Source organism: Buteo buteo, chromosome 22, assembly GCF_964188355.1.
Source record: "Buteo buteo chromosome 22, bButBut1.hap1.1, whole genome shotgun sequence".
NCBI classification, from domain to species: Eukaryota; Metazoa; Chordata; class Aves; order Accipitriformes; family Accipitridae; genus Buteo; species Buteo buteo.
Genome location: NC_134192.1, coordinates 373,211 through 389,938, shown reverse-complemented (window position 1 = coordinate 389,938; position 16,728 = coordinate 373,211). Strand labels below are relative to the sequence as shown.

Sequence of the window (16,728 nt, the reverse complement as noted above, 5' to 3'; positions counted from 1 at the left end):
TAAGTCAGTCATGACTGCACAAGAATACAAGCCATCACTCAGCTGTGCTCCCCATTCACCAGTACCAGGTGCCAGCCTCGCAGCACATCATCTGGATTTTGTGATCTTGAAAGCACCCCAAACCCACCAGCATCCACAACAGCCCTCTGCAGGTGGAGCTGAATGCTTCACCCATAGAGGCAAGGCCTTCGGTGTGAGCCCAGCACCACTCACATTTCGGACAAGCTCACCAGGGAGCAGAAACAGCTCCAAGGAGCTTCTCTTAGGGTACCCGCATGGGGCAAGGATGCTCCAGCCAAAGCCCACAAGGTCTCCACCAGGGAGAGGCCTCATTCACCTCCAAGATGTCAGGGAGGCAAGCACCAACCAAAGTTCGTCTGTTTTTAATCCACTTACATCCTGGTCGAAGGGAAGATTTTACCTCTTTCCTACAAATGGTGCCCAGCTCAGCAGCATGCACAAGGCGCTGTGCTCTGCCCTGCTCGGCAAGGCGACAGTTCCCTGAACGCTCCCAGGGGACCTCAGCACAGCATGTTCCCACCAAAGGCTCCCGGGGGATCCGGCGTTTGGAGCTTACGACGTGCAAGGCAGATCAGGGAGAGATTTCCTGCAATTTGCTCACCGGCTCTTGCAGCCATGCGTGCAAGAATCGCGCCGTACGGATTTCTCAGCAGCTCAAGCGGTTCAAAGAAACCCCACGCAGCAACGGTGCACAGCACCCTCCTGGAGCCTTAAGGGGCAATTCCCACAGACACGGCGTGGAAACCTTCCCCTGCCACCTCCTTCAGCGGCCTGGGAGCTGACAGGACACAACAAGGTGCAGGGCATCTCTCTGGTCCCCCGTGATTCGGCAGGTCCCTAGAGCGCAGCACGGTTGCTTTTGATTCCTACTGAACGCCGCAGCTCCCCAGGGCCCTCTGCGCTCCGGCAATTAGTAAAGCCAGGGACTGCAGCAGCCGGGCTCACCCTCAGGCAGGCAGCAGCCCATCGCAGACCTCCTCTCCACGCACTGTGCCGTGTCCGTCTGTCCGTCCCAGCCTCCCCAGCCGTGCGCTTCTGCCTGGCACTGCCAAAACCCAGCAGCCCCTGCCCCTCTGCCAGCAGCCGCCACCGCAGCTCGGGGGCCAGAGCCCTGCAGCCGGGGGGTCGCAGTGATGCCGGGCAGCCCCAGCCCACGGTGCCGGAGCCAGGGACATCTGCAGGCGCCCGGCTCCGAGGGCTGCAGCGGCGGCAGGAGCAGCCCCACCTTCCCAAGACCGGCGCAGATGTGAGCGAGCCACTTCCAGCCCGGTCATTGAGAAAAGCAGCTGGGGACCTGGCACACCACCAAGCTGGCACGTCCGCCGCTCCCGCGGCCCTGGTGCCGGCAGCCCTGCCATCCCCCTGCAAATCCTCCTTCCCCTGCCCACCAAAGCCCTCCTCTGCCCCAGGTCTCGCCACCCCCCTCCCTCCTTCACCTCTCCTGCAGTTATTTGCTCTCCTGCCACCCTGGTCTAACGGCTTCTCCTCCGCCGCCCAGCACGGTCAGCTGCTGCAAGGCAGGCGAGCAAAACACAGCGCTTGTGTCAGCACCAGCGGCTCCTGAAAAAAGACCTGCACCCGGCTGGTTCCTGCCAGACCACACATCGCAGCAGCTTTTTGATCCAAGCCTTTCTCCAAGCGCACCCCGCAGCTCTGCGTCCTTCCCCTCTTCCTCAGGCGCTGCCTGCAATGCAGCTCCAGCCCAGCAACCTCCCTGCGAGCAGCCAGAGGCCCGTGGCCCTGCAAGGACGAGGGGAGGGCATGGCTGCAAATGCAGTGCAGCAGCAGCTGGTGCTTTATAATAACCTTTTGGGCTCAAGAGCGAGTCACAGCTTTTATCCCTCAGATGGATGCTGCACGGGGAGGCACCCAGCCCTGCACAGAGCTCCTGCAGGCAAACACCCGACCGATGTAGCACCACGTCAGGCACTGCCAGGGCCCACAGCCATCAGCTACAGAGCAAGCAGAGCCCCCCACACCACCACCCAGCACCCTACTTTCTACCTGCGCCAACCGTGGAAGCTCGGCTCCTTCGCTAAACCAGAAGCAAGGCGAGGCAGCGCAGGCAGCTGCGCTTAAATCCCCCAGTGACCTTGGAGCAGCAGTGTGGCCGAGGAGAAGCGTATTTCGACGGTGAACCCCTCAGTCTCTCTGGAGGCTGGAGAAGTAGCAGCCCACACCAGTGTTCGCAGCCCCGGCAGCATAGCGGGGCATGAGCATCCTTCGGGGACTGCGCCCCATGAGCCACGCTGGGGTTATCCCCCCTCCAGACTGGGCCACCAAGTCTCAACGCAGGACACCGGCGCTGCTCACCCACGAGGGAGGAGGGTTTAAAGAGGTGCTGAGAAACAAAGCGAGGCAGCGAAGGTTACGTTGGGCTCACGGCAAAGTCCAATGCAGGAAGGAGCCAGAAGAGACAGACCCAAACCTGGGAAGATACCGGTGCTGCTGCAACACAAGCGTGGCACAGCAAGGAGCTGGCCTGCCACTGGTGCTCTCCAGGGACCCTCACGGTGTGCAAACATCGAGGCTACTACTGGAGGGATGTTTATTGGGGGACAGAGTGAAGACAGATCCTCAACCAATGAAGGGGTTCCTCCTGCACAGTACAGCCCCATCCCAGCGAAGCCACAGAGCCCAAGCGTGCCAGCCCAGTGCTTGGCATCCCCCCCGCTGCACTCCCCGATGCATGCTGCAGAGCAGCACTGGGCAGCCCCACAGGAGAAGGGAGAAAACTGGAATGGGCCACACAAGCAAGGCATGGCTCCAAAAGGGCCAGGAGCTGCTGCCCGGACCAAGGTTTCCATCAACGTCTCAGCCTGCTAAGGGCTACGGCGTGTCCCCAGAGAGCAGCTCAGACAGCGCTCTGCAGCGCACGTGTGCCGCGGCACTGCGTCAGCCCTGCGAGCCCATGAAAAAGCAAGCTGCAGATGATGTTGCTTCAGTCCCATTTTGTTGCTCAGCACTGCTAGCAAGAAAAAGGCTATTCCAACCTCCCCGCAGAGATCCCAACCTCGCGCGCTGCTAACTGGAGGTTGTGCAAGTCAGCTCAGAGCCGGCCGCTGCCACGGAGCCTCGCTGGGCTGCCCCAGCCAAGCATCCGCTCCAGCCTCCAAACCCCAAAACCACTAAACGGGATGGCCACGCTCGTGACGGATGCCATGGGGCCGGGAAATTCAAAGGCTATTGTGCTGCTTTGTGCAAGTTTAAATATATCTGCACAGGCTCCTTGGGGTTGCATTCCTGGTGAAGCGGGTAAGATAAACAAGGCTTCCTGCAGGAACTGAAGACAATGGGGGAATAATTAGCGTTAATCCCCAATGCAGAAACAATGCAGGTAGCAGATATTTGGGACTTTCACACCCTCCCCCCCTGCCACATTCAGGAAGAGGGGCCCAGACTGGCGTAACTTGGCCTATGGGCCTCGGCTAAGACACAAACTATTTAAAAGGAGGGAAGCAGCACACCACCAGAGCCAAGGGATCAGCCTGGGGCTTCGCTGTTTCAGGCTTCCCTTGCAAAAGGGGGCTGGCCCATGAGGCACGTGTTTTGGAGACACATTTTTCCCAGCATAAGTGGCTCTGGGCACCACCTGGGCTCACCCACATGCTGAGGATCCCAGCGCAGAAGGTTTGGGGACAGAATTTGCAACCTTGCCCCAGCCCAGCTTCGCTTCCAGCATGGCACAGCCAGCGATGCTGTACCGGACCGGCTGCAGGCAAGCTCCGAGGAAAGCTCCCGTGCTGCTGCAGGGCTCCAGCAGGGAGGGTGCAAGCCAGCTGCAGACCCCGCTGCTCCCTCTGCAGCTGGGCCAGAGCGTGTCGGAGACCCTCTCCAGCTACAGTTACCACCTCTTCATTTCACAGAGGGACAAAGGACAAATCAAGGCTTGTTTTCAAATCATGGCAATTTTTTAAACCGTTTCCCTACACTCGACCCTTGGGAGTGCTCCGTGAGCTAGATTTCCCAGTCCTCCTCCCGGCGCTGCAGAATGACAGAGGGACACCAGCGCTCCCTGGACATTTTGCCAGTGCATTAAACGGGTCATTTGAAGCCTTTCAAGACGAAATGCTCCTGGCCTCCGAGGTGACTCACGACTGTTAGCATCCCTTTGGAGAGGGCTCTCCAGCCCTCAATCACTTCTGCACATAAGCATTTTTACCCTTCATCTCAAAAAAAGAAACCAAAACCAAAAAAAACCAAAAGAGCACCAATTCAACTGGCTCAGCTTTCCCCCAGCCATATTCCACCTAACACTGAGATTATTTTGCAATTGTATTTGTACTGCTTCACTGCCAGGCTCGGCACACTCGGCCCGGGGCTCACAGCAAGGTGCTCAGGGAGCCCAGCAGCCAGCCCCCGCCCTAAGCACCCTGCTACTGGATCTACCAGAGGCACAGCAGCAGGCACTGCACGCACCCTGCCACACCAGCACAGTTCTGCTGGCAGGTTCGTAGCTCCTGCATCTCCCAAACCACTGACCGCTGGAGAGCAAGCGGCGCTGGCTTTGTAGGAGCTGGATGTTTTCTGCTTGTTGCTGCTATCAACACTGTGCGATGCCCAGCCACCTGCAAGCGTTAGGCTCTGCTTTCTGCAACTCCAGCTCGGCTGGGTTTTATCACCCAGCCTACGGCACTGGCTTGGAAAGATTTGAACCCCACATCCAGGCAAGATCCAGCCCAGGCCCCAGGGATGGCTCAGCGTTACAGGACAGGGGGGTGCATGGGCATGGCATGACCAGCTCAGGCAGCAGCAACGTGCTTCCAGCCACTCGCATGAGCCCCTCTGTGCTGCCCTGAACACCCTGGGCATTTATCAGTGTGGCATGCTACTAGGTAATATCCCTGTGCAAAGGAGCTTGTGCTCTACAGCGAGAGCAAGGAGGCTCCAGCACACAGAGAGGACTGGTATGACAGACCCACCGCCTGCCCCCATGTCCCACCCTCTGCTCTGGGTGCCACCAAACACCCACAGCGGTGGTCCCTCACGCTTTGAGTGGCACGTCACAGGATGCTCCACCAGCAAGGCAACACTCAGCATCCTCCAGGAGCAGCCCTGGGCTCGGTCCCCTGCCACCAAGAAGTTTTCTGATCAAAGCCAGGCTATCAGCAGGACACCAGTAAGGCTACGCTGCTGCGGGACACCATCCGCCACATCCCACGGCTCATGCCAGGATGGGGATTAAACACCAAGGGGGCAAGGCAGGTCCTGAGTGCACACAACCGGGTCAGAAACAAGCAGCTCACCAAGTCATCTAAAAGATCAGATTGCCGCGAAAGATGAGCGCATAACTCTTGAACCTGCCGCTCCAAAGCCCAGCACAGGCTGCATCCCAGAGCACACTGAATAATTACACAATCCCACTCTATTTCCCGGAGGATTACGACCACACCAGTTGCCTCCATCACCCCCCGGCCCCAGCACAGCAGCCCACGCTCCCCAGCCAGCACGGCTCTGCCACGCTGCATCACCCAGAGCGCTCCTCCCTGCTCCAAAGGGCAACCGAGATAGTTTTGCTGGCGTGCAGGGGCTACGGATCTCCCTGCCATCCCTTTCAGTTCCCCTTAGATACAATTCATGAGATGAAGCAGGTAACTACAAAGGTAATTTCCTCTTGCCATCCCTACTCCCTCCCTGTGGGCTGCCGGAGGGAGGCAGAGGATGGCTTTTAGCAACAAGAGGCACAGCACAGACAATACCTGCTATATAACACTGAAGGGTTCTTTTAATGATCTGAAAGAAAAAGCAAACGCTCTGTATTTTGCATTTGTAATAATCACAGACCCTGCAAGAGGCTCACTGGAGACAGGGTTTTACACGCAGAGGCGCCTTCGCCTCCGAGAGCATCTGACTGCCTTGATTCTCCACGGGAAGCCTGCTGCGTCTTGCAGGCGGATGGCAAAGCTCACGGCTGGTGAAGAATAATAAATGCACACAAATCCCAAGGATACTGAAGGGAGCACAGCACTTTGCAGGTCACACAGGGACCGCACCAGTGGCCAGAGACTTAAGAAACTATTGGCAGGAGTGAAAGAGTTTAAAAAAAATAATTGTATATATAAAAATCAATTCAGCCTGACATGCCCAGACCATGGCCTTTCTCAGCCAAGGGCTGGAGCGTTGAGCAGCTTTTCAGGCAGCAGGGAGGAGGCTGAGCCCCCTCTCCTGCCCGCTGTCATCCCCACATGCAGAAAGGATGCTGGGGCCAGTGTGGGAGCTGGATCCTCTCCCATGGCAGCCCTGGCATTGCAGAGGGCATCACCACCCTGTGCTTTGGGGAGACACCAGCCCTGTGGCATCTTGATCGGTGATGCATGTCCCCCTGCCACTAATGACCCCCGCAGACCAGCCGGAATCACCTCCCAACAAGCAGGGCAATAATGCTGCTTTGTGATTATTCATGAGATGAAGCACTGCTAAAGGACTTCAGGAATCAGGTAAAAGGGATGAAAAAAGGCTGAAACATTTCATGCCAGAAAAATGCAAACATGTCACAGATGGAGACAGGGGACCAGGAAGGCAACAGCAGCCAGCAACCAAAAAAGCATCCTGTGATGACACCCAGAAGCTGGGCTCCCTCATTTCAAAGCATAACGAAGTCAAAGACCAGTGCAATATTATTCTTGGAAATTAAGTTTCGCACTATATGCAGATTCTCGCAGCTGGCACACCAGCAGCCCAAACACTGTGAGTCCGGGCAGGTGCCTGGGATACCAAAAGCAGAAGCCACAGCATCCCTGTGCTTCGCTCAGTGGCTTCAGTGCCCAGGAGTAAGCTAGCAAGGGCACGCAAGAAGGTTTAGCAACCTCCTCCTTAGCAGCAGAGCTTGGCACCCCAGCTTTGCATTTCGTGCTCCCCGTGTGAGCACGCAGGGACTTGCTGCTTCCCTGCAGACCCAGCACCCAGCGAGCTCTGCCCACGTGCGCGGCCTCCCGGGCGCTCGCTTCAGCACGCAGCGGGTCAGGGCGAGAGGCGAGCAGCAGAGCTCAGGAGTCGTGCCCAGGCTGGGGGTGGCAGAGGGGGAACAGCAGAGCGGGAAGCATACATAGGGCACGGTGCAGGATGCGGCCCTGGCACAGCAGGAGCAATCGGGAGGCCTTCCGTGTCAGGAGGGCAGCGGAGGCTTGGAAGGAGAAAGGATGGGGAAACCCAGCCTGGGAGCCACCAGTGATGGGGAGACCAACTGCAACGGGCTTGAGAAGAGATAAGGGAGAGCAGGGGCATGGTGGTGGGGAAATGGGAGTGGAGGTGCCAGGAGAGAAGGCAAGAGACCCGAGAAGAGCCGAAACAAGCCTGTACTGCAGGCGATGAACAGGAGAGTGCAACTCCAGCAGGGCATGAGGAAGAAATCCTCCTGGTCCAACCACGAAATGGCTGCAGAACATTTATCCGAGGCAGCTGTGGGTGCCAGGGAGGGAGGGAGAGCAGCGGAAGGCAGGGAGACAGGATGGGGCAGTATGGAACTGTGCCAGTGAGGCAGACGCTTCAGGAAGCGGAGGGAAGGACCACAACTTTGAGGGAGAACAGGGAAGCCAGGAAGCATCGAGTCTGGTTTCGGGGGGCTGAGAAGAAAAATCCCAGACAGGATGAAGAAGAGGAGCCTGTCCCTGGGAGAGGCCAGCCCTCATTGATGAAGAAATGGGAGATTTCTCAGGAGGAAAGCAAGCCCGAGAGGCGAAGCACAGAAGAACAGGGGCTCAGGAGAACCTCAGGCATGGTTGTGGGGTCAGCAGAGGTCCCAGAGCTCCACCAGCCATGGAGGAGAAGGAACGTGCCAAGCGAGATGATGATTATGGCCAGGATTGCTCATCATAGAAAAGGCCCAGTCGTGCAGCTCTGCACCTACCACCCTCCTGCAAGACAAAGCTCAACCCGTTCCTCCTTCCTACAGGCACACAAATGCTTCCAGCATCAGGGAGCAAGAGATGGAGCCACCCGCAGCCAGGAAAACCTTCAGGGGAGGGGGGGGAAATAATCAGAGCACATTTCTGGGAGGGGGAAAAAAGCAACACATACAGGCAGAGACATCGGCAGAGAGAGCAGAGGCCAGGTCCCAGCATGCTGCAAATATACTGTGATGCAAAGCGCAAGCCAGAAGAAATCAGGGTGAATTTGCTAAACAAATGCAATTGAGCTTGGCTCACTCTCCAGCACTCTGCTGCAGCTCAGGATCTTGCAAGCAGAGCTCCAGAGCCGACCGGGATCCTTGCTCTGTGCTCCAACTCCTGTACAAAACGTTCAGCTATGGCAGAGCTGCTTGCAGCAATGAGAAGACAACGCGAGCACTAAAGCAAAGCAACCAACAGAGAAGACCTTGGCAACATGAGCACTGCCTAAGCGAGCCTGCTGTGTTTACGGACAGGGTTCAGGAGACGGCCGATGTGCGTGCAGGCTGCTCCCAGGACGTGCTGCCGGAGGAACTCCAGCAGCTCCCAAGCGCCAGCTTTAAGAACACATCAGATGCTTGAAGATAAACAAAATGCCTTTACAGGGCCTGAGCCAATATATTTCTGCAACAATTCAGAGTTTCTGGATTTCTTCTGCACCTGGTGCATACCAGCCCTGCGCCTGGAGCACCCCAGCATCCAAAACAGACAGGAGGAACTGGGAAAAGGCAGCACAGCTCTTCTGCCCCGCTTAGGGTGTAACCCACGGGTGCCCCTCGGCAGGGCAGGGCAGCCGTGCTGGGCTTTGCACAAGCTGCAGCTCCGATGCTGGCAGGTCCCGTGCCCCAGGGACACCCGCACCGCCATCCCTGCGGGCACATGGGTGCCGAGCTGGGGCCTCCCTGCGACTGCGACGGAGGACACCACGTCGTTGCAGCCAGCAGAAGGCTTGCTCCCAGGTGGCAGAAACCCTCGGGTAACCTTGAGACCAGCGGTTTCAAGGCCAAAAGGCCCCTCAAATGGCCTGATCACAGACACATAACAGAGGTCACCGCATTTTGCCCCCAGCTCAGGTTTGCCTCAGCACTTCCCCCATTGCCCGGATGCTTTTGGGCCCTGACGGAGTACATTTCTGGAGCATCGCCACCTCTCTTTTTCCAGCAATTCATCATGCACACCACTGAAAATCCATGCCCTGCTTCTCATCTGAATTCCCCAGCTATTCTGGGGCAGCTGAGCAGGCAGCAGAGCTAGACTGACCATGCAGAATGACTCCTCTAGACACCACTGCTGCCCTTATGGGCGCTGGACTAAAAGATTAAAATAATTCCTAAATGCAGGACGCTTTCCTTGCTCAGCTCACCCGTAACTGCCTGGAAGAGTTTTTTTCTCCTCCGGCCTACAAGGCAGGCTACAAAGCAGGAACGTCCGATGTCTGCCCAGCACGTCACCCCATAGCCAGGGCAGCAAACCAGAGTGGCTGCTCACAGCCTCACGTCAGGGTGCTCAAACGCCAGCGTGGCCACCCCAGCCCACCCCCTGCTTCGCGTACTTGGGCATCATTAGATGGCCTTACCCTGCCTAATTTTAATCAGCACAGTTACACAACCAGATTTAGTAGGGTTCTTCTGACAATTGCCCATGAAACACATTTAACTCGCTCTGTGCCTCTTTGAAAAAGCAAAAAACTAATTTATTCCACGTCACCTCTGACTTGCTCCCGAAGGATGCCGCACAGTTGCATCTCAGAGGGGTGCGCGTGTATGCATCTTCTTACTCCCATGCAGACCTTCAGCCAGCTTACATTTATTATGCTGTGCTCAAATCCTACTTCAGGCTTGAATCCTACTTCAGACCTCTGCCTGCTGTCTGAAGTTAATTTTTTCCCCTTTGGTCAACCAACTCAAAATTGGGTTTGCGTATTAAAATGAAATTTAATTTCTAGGCCATTACCCCAATGTGGTCTAGCTCCTGTGCCTGCAAAATGAGGAATAAACAAACAGACCCAGCAATTCATTTCCCTCTTAGACATGAATTCCAGTTATAAACAATAGTAATAACATTCTGCAGAGGCACAGAGCCCCTTTCATTTCATTTCAGGATCCCAAGCCACGTCATGGAAAGCCAGCAAAGCCTTGGGACTCCTGACGTATGCCAAGTCACTCATGTGCAGAGCTGGCACACAGACCTGCTAAATGTTTTCTTGCGTGGTCTGAAAAAAGCATCTCTTGGATTTGCCCTCAGTTTCTCACTGACATAGCAGGTTTTCTATTATTTTTCATGTTGGCTTTTCACAAGCTACTGGATTTTCCTTTTCCCTCTCAAGTAGAGAGTCCAGATAGAGAGATACATAAAATAGTTTTCAGACCTGAGAGCTTGCAGCATCCAACTCTGCAACAGCTGTAAAAACACAAACAAAAAAAACCAAACCCAAGCAACAACAAAAAAACCCACACAACAATCCCCCTTTCTCTTTAGTCTCTACTCTTAAATTCTGAGAGCAAAAAAATCCAGCATCACTTTTAATCTGCATGGGTGAGAGCAAGCGTCCCCGCTCATCCACAGGGCACTCTGGCTGAAGATCGCATTCGAACCAGATCCCATCCGCACCCTCTTCCTTTCGAAGTGCGGAAATCCCACGGGAAATGCCCCAAAGGAAACAAAACCAGCTGCCAACACCCAGCCAGGGAAGAGCAGGCGTCCGCGTATCAGGCCAGGTTGCTTGCAGCAGGCTACCGAGCACACTCCTCCACTTGGACACATCCCAGCCAGCGCAGTTTTAAATAATAAACACTGTTTTCATCGGGAAACACCCTCCGAATCCCGCAAGCCGCTTCCACTGCACTTTGAAAGACTCCTCCAGTTCAGCACAGCCCAAAACGTGCGGGACCATCCCAGGGCAGCCCTGGCCGAGGCAGGGAGCAGCCTCGGAGCACGCCAGGCTTTTCCCAGGCACCTGGGAGACGGGGGGAAGCGATGGCACCTGCAGTGGTGCAGCGTCCCCTCCCCGCTCTCACGGTGGCCACTGGCACGACACCGGGGGACACCGGCCACCCACGTCCCCTCTGAACACCCCTCTGCAGAAGAAGGGGACACCACAGCGGGAAGAAAAGGGTGACACTGCCAGGGGTGGGGGGGACGCGAGAGGGACGGCAGCTTGAGCCTGGCTGCCAGAAGGACTCCAGAGGCAAGCGAGGAGCAGGGGAAAGGGGCAGCAGAGGGATGTCCCCGGCCCTTCCGGCACCCGGAGGAGGCACGTCAGGTTTGTTTGCTCGGGGAGGAAGCCAGGCCCAGCCGGCGACGTGGGGACAAGCGGGCCGCGTGAAGGCAGACCGGCACCGCCGAGCCGAAAGAGGGCACGGGGAGAAGACGAAGAGAGGTCCAAACTCGCACGCCGGCATGCCTGACCCCCCACCCCGAAACCCCACGCCAGGTCCGGGTGCGCCCCAGCCGCGCGGGGCAGGCTCTTACCCGGCACAGAGCAAGGGGGCTGCGGCACGGCCAGGCCGCGCAGGGCAAAGAGCTTCAACCCTGCGGGCGAGGGGCAGCTGGGCACGCCACGCTTCTCGTCACCAAGACCCGTCCCCACGCCAGGGTGGTCCTGGGGGCAGCACCCTGCTCCTCTCCCCGCTGTGCTGGCGGGGGGTCTGCCTTCCCCCCCGCCCCCAGCAGCGAGTCGGGAGCCCCAGCTGAGCAAGGGCAAGGACGTCCCCGTCCTAGCCACTGCCCCCCGGACACGGGGCCCGCTCGGACCCGGGGCCTGGCGCTGCCCGCAGCGGGCAGGGCCGATGGCAGCCCCCGCGCAGGGACAGAGCGGAGGCAGCGAGCAGAGGCGATGGCGGAGCCTGGCGCTGCCAGCGAATACAATAAGCTATTTCCTGAGAAAGGCCAGCGTGTCCAGAGGCACAAAAGGGGCTATTCTACCGCCGGCCCTGCTCCCCAGCCCGCTCGGGGCTGGGACGAGGAACAGGGGGGAGGGCAGATGCCGAAGCCACCAAGCGCTGCACGTCTGGCTGATGCTGGCAGGGCCCCGCCGCCTCCACCCCACAAAGCCGGGGCTGCAGCGGACCCAGCTCTTGCCCCCGTGTCACCTCCAAGGACCGTGCAAGCCACGGGCTTGGGGCTCAGCACCGTCCCCCTCTCCGCCCCCAGCGGACAACGGGCAGGCCCTGGGCCACTGGCAAAAAGAGCTAACGCCATGTTTTCTTGAGGCCGCGCTTAAGAAAACAGGAAGGCGGCACAGGATCCGAGGGGCGAGACGCTCCCTCCCCAGCCCCGCTCGGGCTGCCAGAGCCCCGCCGGCAGCCACGGTCAGGGACGAGCCACCCTCGCACGGCACAAGGCAGCTTTCAGCGGTGCACAGATGCCCCATTCTCCCCGCCGGTGACCTCCCTGCCCTGGCATTTTCGGGACTCCAGGCTCCGCACCGACAAGCGATTGCACTGGAAGAGGCAGCCGAGGGAGGCCGGTCACCGGAGAGGCCAACGGAGTTGCTCATTTGCAAAAGAGGACAGTAAAGCCAGGCACTCATTAAGCTGCAACACGCACTTGTTTTCCAGGACAAGAACATTAAAAACAAGCAAAAAAAAAAGCAGCACAGGTTCAAGCCCTGGCAAGGAGACCAGACCCTGACCCCACACCTCCCCAGGGCTGTTTGTCCCTCCCAAGGAGGATGCTCAGGGGAGCATCCTTCAGCAGCCACAAACCCTCCTGAAATAGCCTGCTAGCTCGTGCCGAAGAGGGGAGCGCCAGCCTAAGAGAGATTTCAAGGGAGTGAAGGTGGGTATGTTATTGGAAGCAGTAACTCCCTCCAGAGGTACAAAATAATCACACTGCTTATTAGCTTAGTTTAAAGAACCGGCTGTGCAGCCTGCAGAGAAAGTTCTGGTTCCAGCATCTCCGATGGGACAGCCAAGAGCCACGGTCTCTCCAGGACCAGCCTCCCAGAAGTCAGGAGCTGACCTCAGAGGTAACAGGCTCAACCCCCACCCCCCCCACACTTCAGACAGTCCAGCAGCCCCAACCACCGACTCCACAGAAACCCACACTCAGAGCCATAGTCCAGGGGATTCGGGATGAAAAACCCAAGTGCGGGTTTGGAAACATGCCTCCCCGTCCCCTAGAGGAGATGATCAAGGGACAAGACAATCCTGATTTTAAAAATAAGTCATTTATCAATCTCACATGGTCTCAGGGATGATCCCACCCTGCTTACAAACACATATATAAATGCAACGACATACAAACTGTTAGCACATCAGCCCCTCGAGCTGTGGCTGTGCCAACAAGGCCACTGGAGCGCAGCCTGCCTGCAAGCACACTCTTCAAGGGAGGGAATTTATCACCCACTGCAGCTTAATTTCTTTTTCTAAAGCAACATTTACAAAACAGGCAGCACAACTCTCAGGACCCTGGCTGTACGCACGCACTACTTTCACCCAATGCCACAAAAGGCTCCGCAGGGCACAGACCTGTCTCTAATCGCTTGCGAAGCAGCCGGCACACCCAGGGCTCTGTAGCAATAACACCACCTGCCTGAATACATGCAACTGCTCCTGTCGCTGGCGTTCATTCTTCCTCCTCATACTCCTATCCCACCCTCTGTCTTTTCCCAGGAGCATCCTCATGGAACATCCCTTTGGGTCCAAGACCGCTGCCCAAGGCAGGGAAACCGCCACAGCCAGCCTCCCTTCCTCCCATTTTGTGGCTAGTTTTATTGCCCCTTCGTTAGGGGCAAGAGCCAAGCGAGGAGGTTCGAGCGTGCTCTTAGCAGGCGAAACGCAGCGGCGACAACCACAGTGCAGAGCCCACGGCACCCACAGAAGCCGGGGGCTCTGCCGGCAGCCTGCCCACCCAGCCCTCTGCGGGCAGCTCCACCACGGCCCCCCCTCCTGCACAGACCGGGGGCTACCGCACACCCCCACCTCGCCCGGAGCAGGGGGAGAATAGGGAAGGAAGGGCACCACTGATCTTAATATAAGGGTCAAGTAGCAGCTCAAGCCCCCGCTCGACCCCATGCATGCAGGGTGATGGGCTGGTGGCACTTCCAAGCTTCGTCGGACGCTGCCCGGCGGTGACGTGGCCGCTGAGCCGATGCCACCCGGGAGCCAGCAATGCCCCAGCACGATGCGCAGCACTCCGGCTGCTGGCTTCAGCCTGGCTGCAGCAGCTCCTCAAGCCGAGCCGGTCTCCTTGAAGCCGCCTTCTGACAACAAAGGCTCAGTCGAGGTTTCAGGGCTCGCTCGAGAGCGCGAGGAGACCTGGGCAAAAGCCAGGCAGGGCAGGCAGAGCCGGAGCCATTAACACCCCGGCGTGTCAAGACTTGAGGAAATTATGGAGCAACAAGAGCCATTTGCCCTCTCCAGAAACTCCACAACCCGTTCAGCAGAACGGCCCTTTGCCGCCCGAGCTACGTTACAACCATCTTTTAGCTGTGCACATTAGAGCAATAAAATATGCGGTTGATACGTTTTTGGAGGCAAGACACATAAATAAAGCGTGAGGACGAGGAAATTCAGCTCTTGCGCGTCACTCAGGCGCATTTTCTAACAGCTCAACAGATTCTCAGCACAAGCAAAACACGCTCTGCTTCAAGACTTAGCAATAATGCCTCTGAGAACACAGGCAATAAAATGCCAGAGCAATATCCCAAGAAATACTGCCCAGCCTCTCGGTGCAACGGAGGGGTCTGCAGTAGCAGACACATTACACATGCCCGTTCCTTCCCTCCTGCTCTGCGAGAAGCCTGCGTGACTCCCGAGGACGCCGGGCTCGGGAGAACCCGTTACCTTTTAACTTCCATTTAACTAAACTTTATCGCGCCCGGGGCCGTGCCGCACTGCCGGGAAGGAGAAGGGGAGCGCTCGGGGCGGGGGGGAGCAGCGGCCCGCACCGAGCTCCCTGCCGACAGCAGCGGGAGCCTGGAGCCAAGAACGGCCGGGATGTGAAGTGTAGTCACCGGGCTCACAGGCAGAGGGGATGCGACGCGCTTTACCTGGGGGAACGGGGGGCGGGGGGGGCTGGGTCACTGAACCGGGGCGGGCCGGTACGGGGCGGGCGGGCACGCCGGCCCCTCTCCCGCCGGCCGGGTAACGCACCGCCGCTCCCCGGCGGGACGGCCCCCAGCCAACGGAGCGGGCCGGGAAGGACGCGGGGGGCCTCGCTGACCCCCGCGGAAGGAAAGGGGGGGGGGGGGGAGGGACCGGGCCCCCCCTCCCCCGGTCTCCCCCGTCGAGCGGCGGAAGATGCCGGGGCGGGTTCGCAAACGCACTTCGCAGCCGGCAGACACGAGCGGGGGTGGCGGGGAGCCGCCACCGGGGCACCGGCTCCCGGGAACCGCCCGCACCCCCCCCCCGCACCCCGCCGCCACTTGCTGCAAGCCCTCAGGAAGCCCGGGAAGGGCCGCGCTCCGCCGCCGCCGGGCTCGGCACCTCCCTCCCCGGTGCCCGGGCGCCGGTCGGGACCCTCCCCGCTCCCCCGGAGCCGCTACCTACCAGCGGGCTGCGGCAGCCTCCCCGCCGCTGCCCGGTCATCTTGGAGGCGCGGCGGCGGCGCGGGGGAGACGACGACAGCGGCGGCGGCGGCGGCGGCGGCGGGGCGGGGGCGCGGGGGGGCGGTGCCGCGCTCGCTCCCGCCCCCCGCCACGCCACGCCCCGCCACGCCCCGCCACGCCCCGCCGCAGGTGAGGCCCGCAGCCCCGGCGTCCTCAGGGTCCTGCCGCCCGCCCGCCCGCGGGGAGAGCCGGCAGCCGCGCACCCCCCGGCGCCGAGACCCACGGGCGCCCGGGTACCCGCGCACCAGCCTAAACGCGTTCCTGCCTTCCGGAGGGCGGTATATGCTCTTACGTTTGCGTTGCGGCTGGGTTCCTCGGCAGCGAGTCCCTCAGCGTGTTTGGTTTTCCGCTGGCAGATACGGCTGAAAAATAGGTTAGATGAGGGCTTTTACGTTCCAGCTCAGCAAAGCAGAGGGACGTCCTGGCGTTCTCCACGCAGCAAAAAAGCTGCTGGGTGAGGTTACGTTGTTATGTATAAAGTGCACGTATACATATATATGTATCCACGGCAATAACATCAAAGGGAGGCAAGGGAGGGGGAACCCAGAAGTGTAATTTATTCCTCGGCAACATGGGTACGTGCTGTACAGGTTATTTATATGTGAAGACGGCCCCGAGTGTTAAATGAGCTGTCTCTTTAAAACAAACATGAGGGAAAATATATCCAGGCTCCTGGTGCTCCTTCAGGTGAGACAGGGAGAGATTTTTGCAGATGCTGGAGGAGGGTTTGGGTGTGCAGGCACCTGCAGCCGTGGCTTTTTCTGCTCTTAACGTGCTGCGATACCGTCGTTGCTGCGTGCACACGCAAACGTGCTGTATTTTTACAGTCAGACACTGAGCACATGGTAGCTGTCATGCTGTGACTTTCCAGTGGAACAAGACAGCTGTACTCTACTGAGCACTGGAGGTCAACACCACAACCACGGCCAGCCTTGTTCTCACCTAGTTCACCGCACGAAGGAACTGCAAATCCTTTTCCCTGGGAGGATCTGACAGCGGGATAGTTAATATGTGCCACTTATTCTGCATTAAATCCTATCTCTGCTTTTCTGGCAGCAAAAACACAGCCCGCACAGTTGCGGCCAAGTCACGTAATTCATAGCTGTCCTGGGACTGGTCCTTGTCATTTGCATCTGTGCAGACCGAGTGAGAAGAGAACAAACAGCCAGATCAGAGCCTGATACGGCCCGATCCTCCTTCGGTTAGACAGGCAGGAAATTAAATCCACTTTTCTGAATTCAGTGCTGCTAGCAGGCCGCAGGAGGTAGC

At 58.4% G+C, this 16,728-nt stretch overlaps 1 protein-coding gene across 1 annotated transcript in view; it reads right to left on the bottom strand.

The window, feature by feature from the left end:
* MID2 (midline 2) overlaps positions 1-15,540 on the bottom strand; it is a 117,492-nt gene extending 101,952 nt beyond the window's left edge. Inside the window, exon 1 of the mRNA XM_075054059.1 lies at positions 15,401-15,540. The gene's annotated coding sequence lies outside the window, so the exon portion shown is untranslated. The remainder of the gene's footprint in view (positions 1-15,400) is intronic.
* Positions 15,541-16,728: the final 1,188 nt, after the last annotated feature.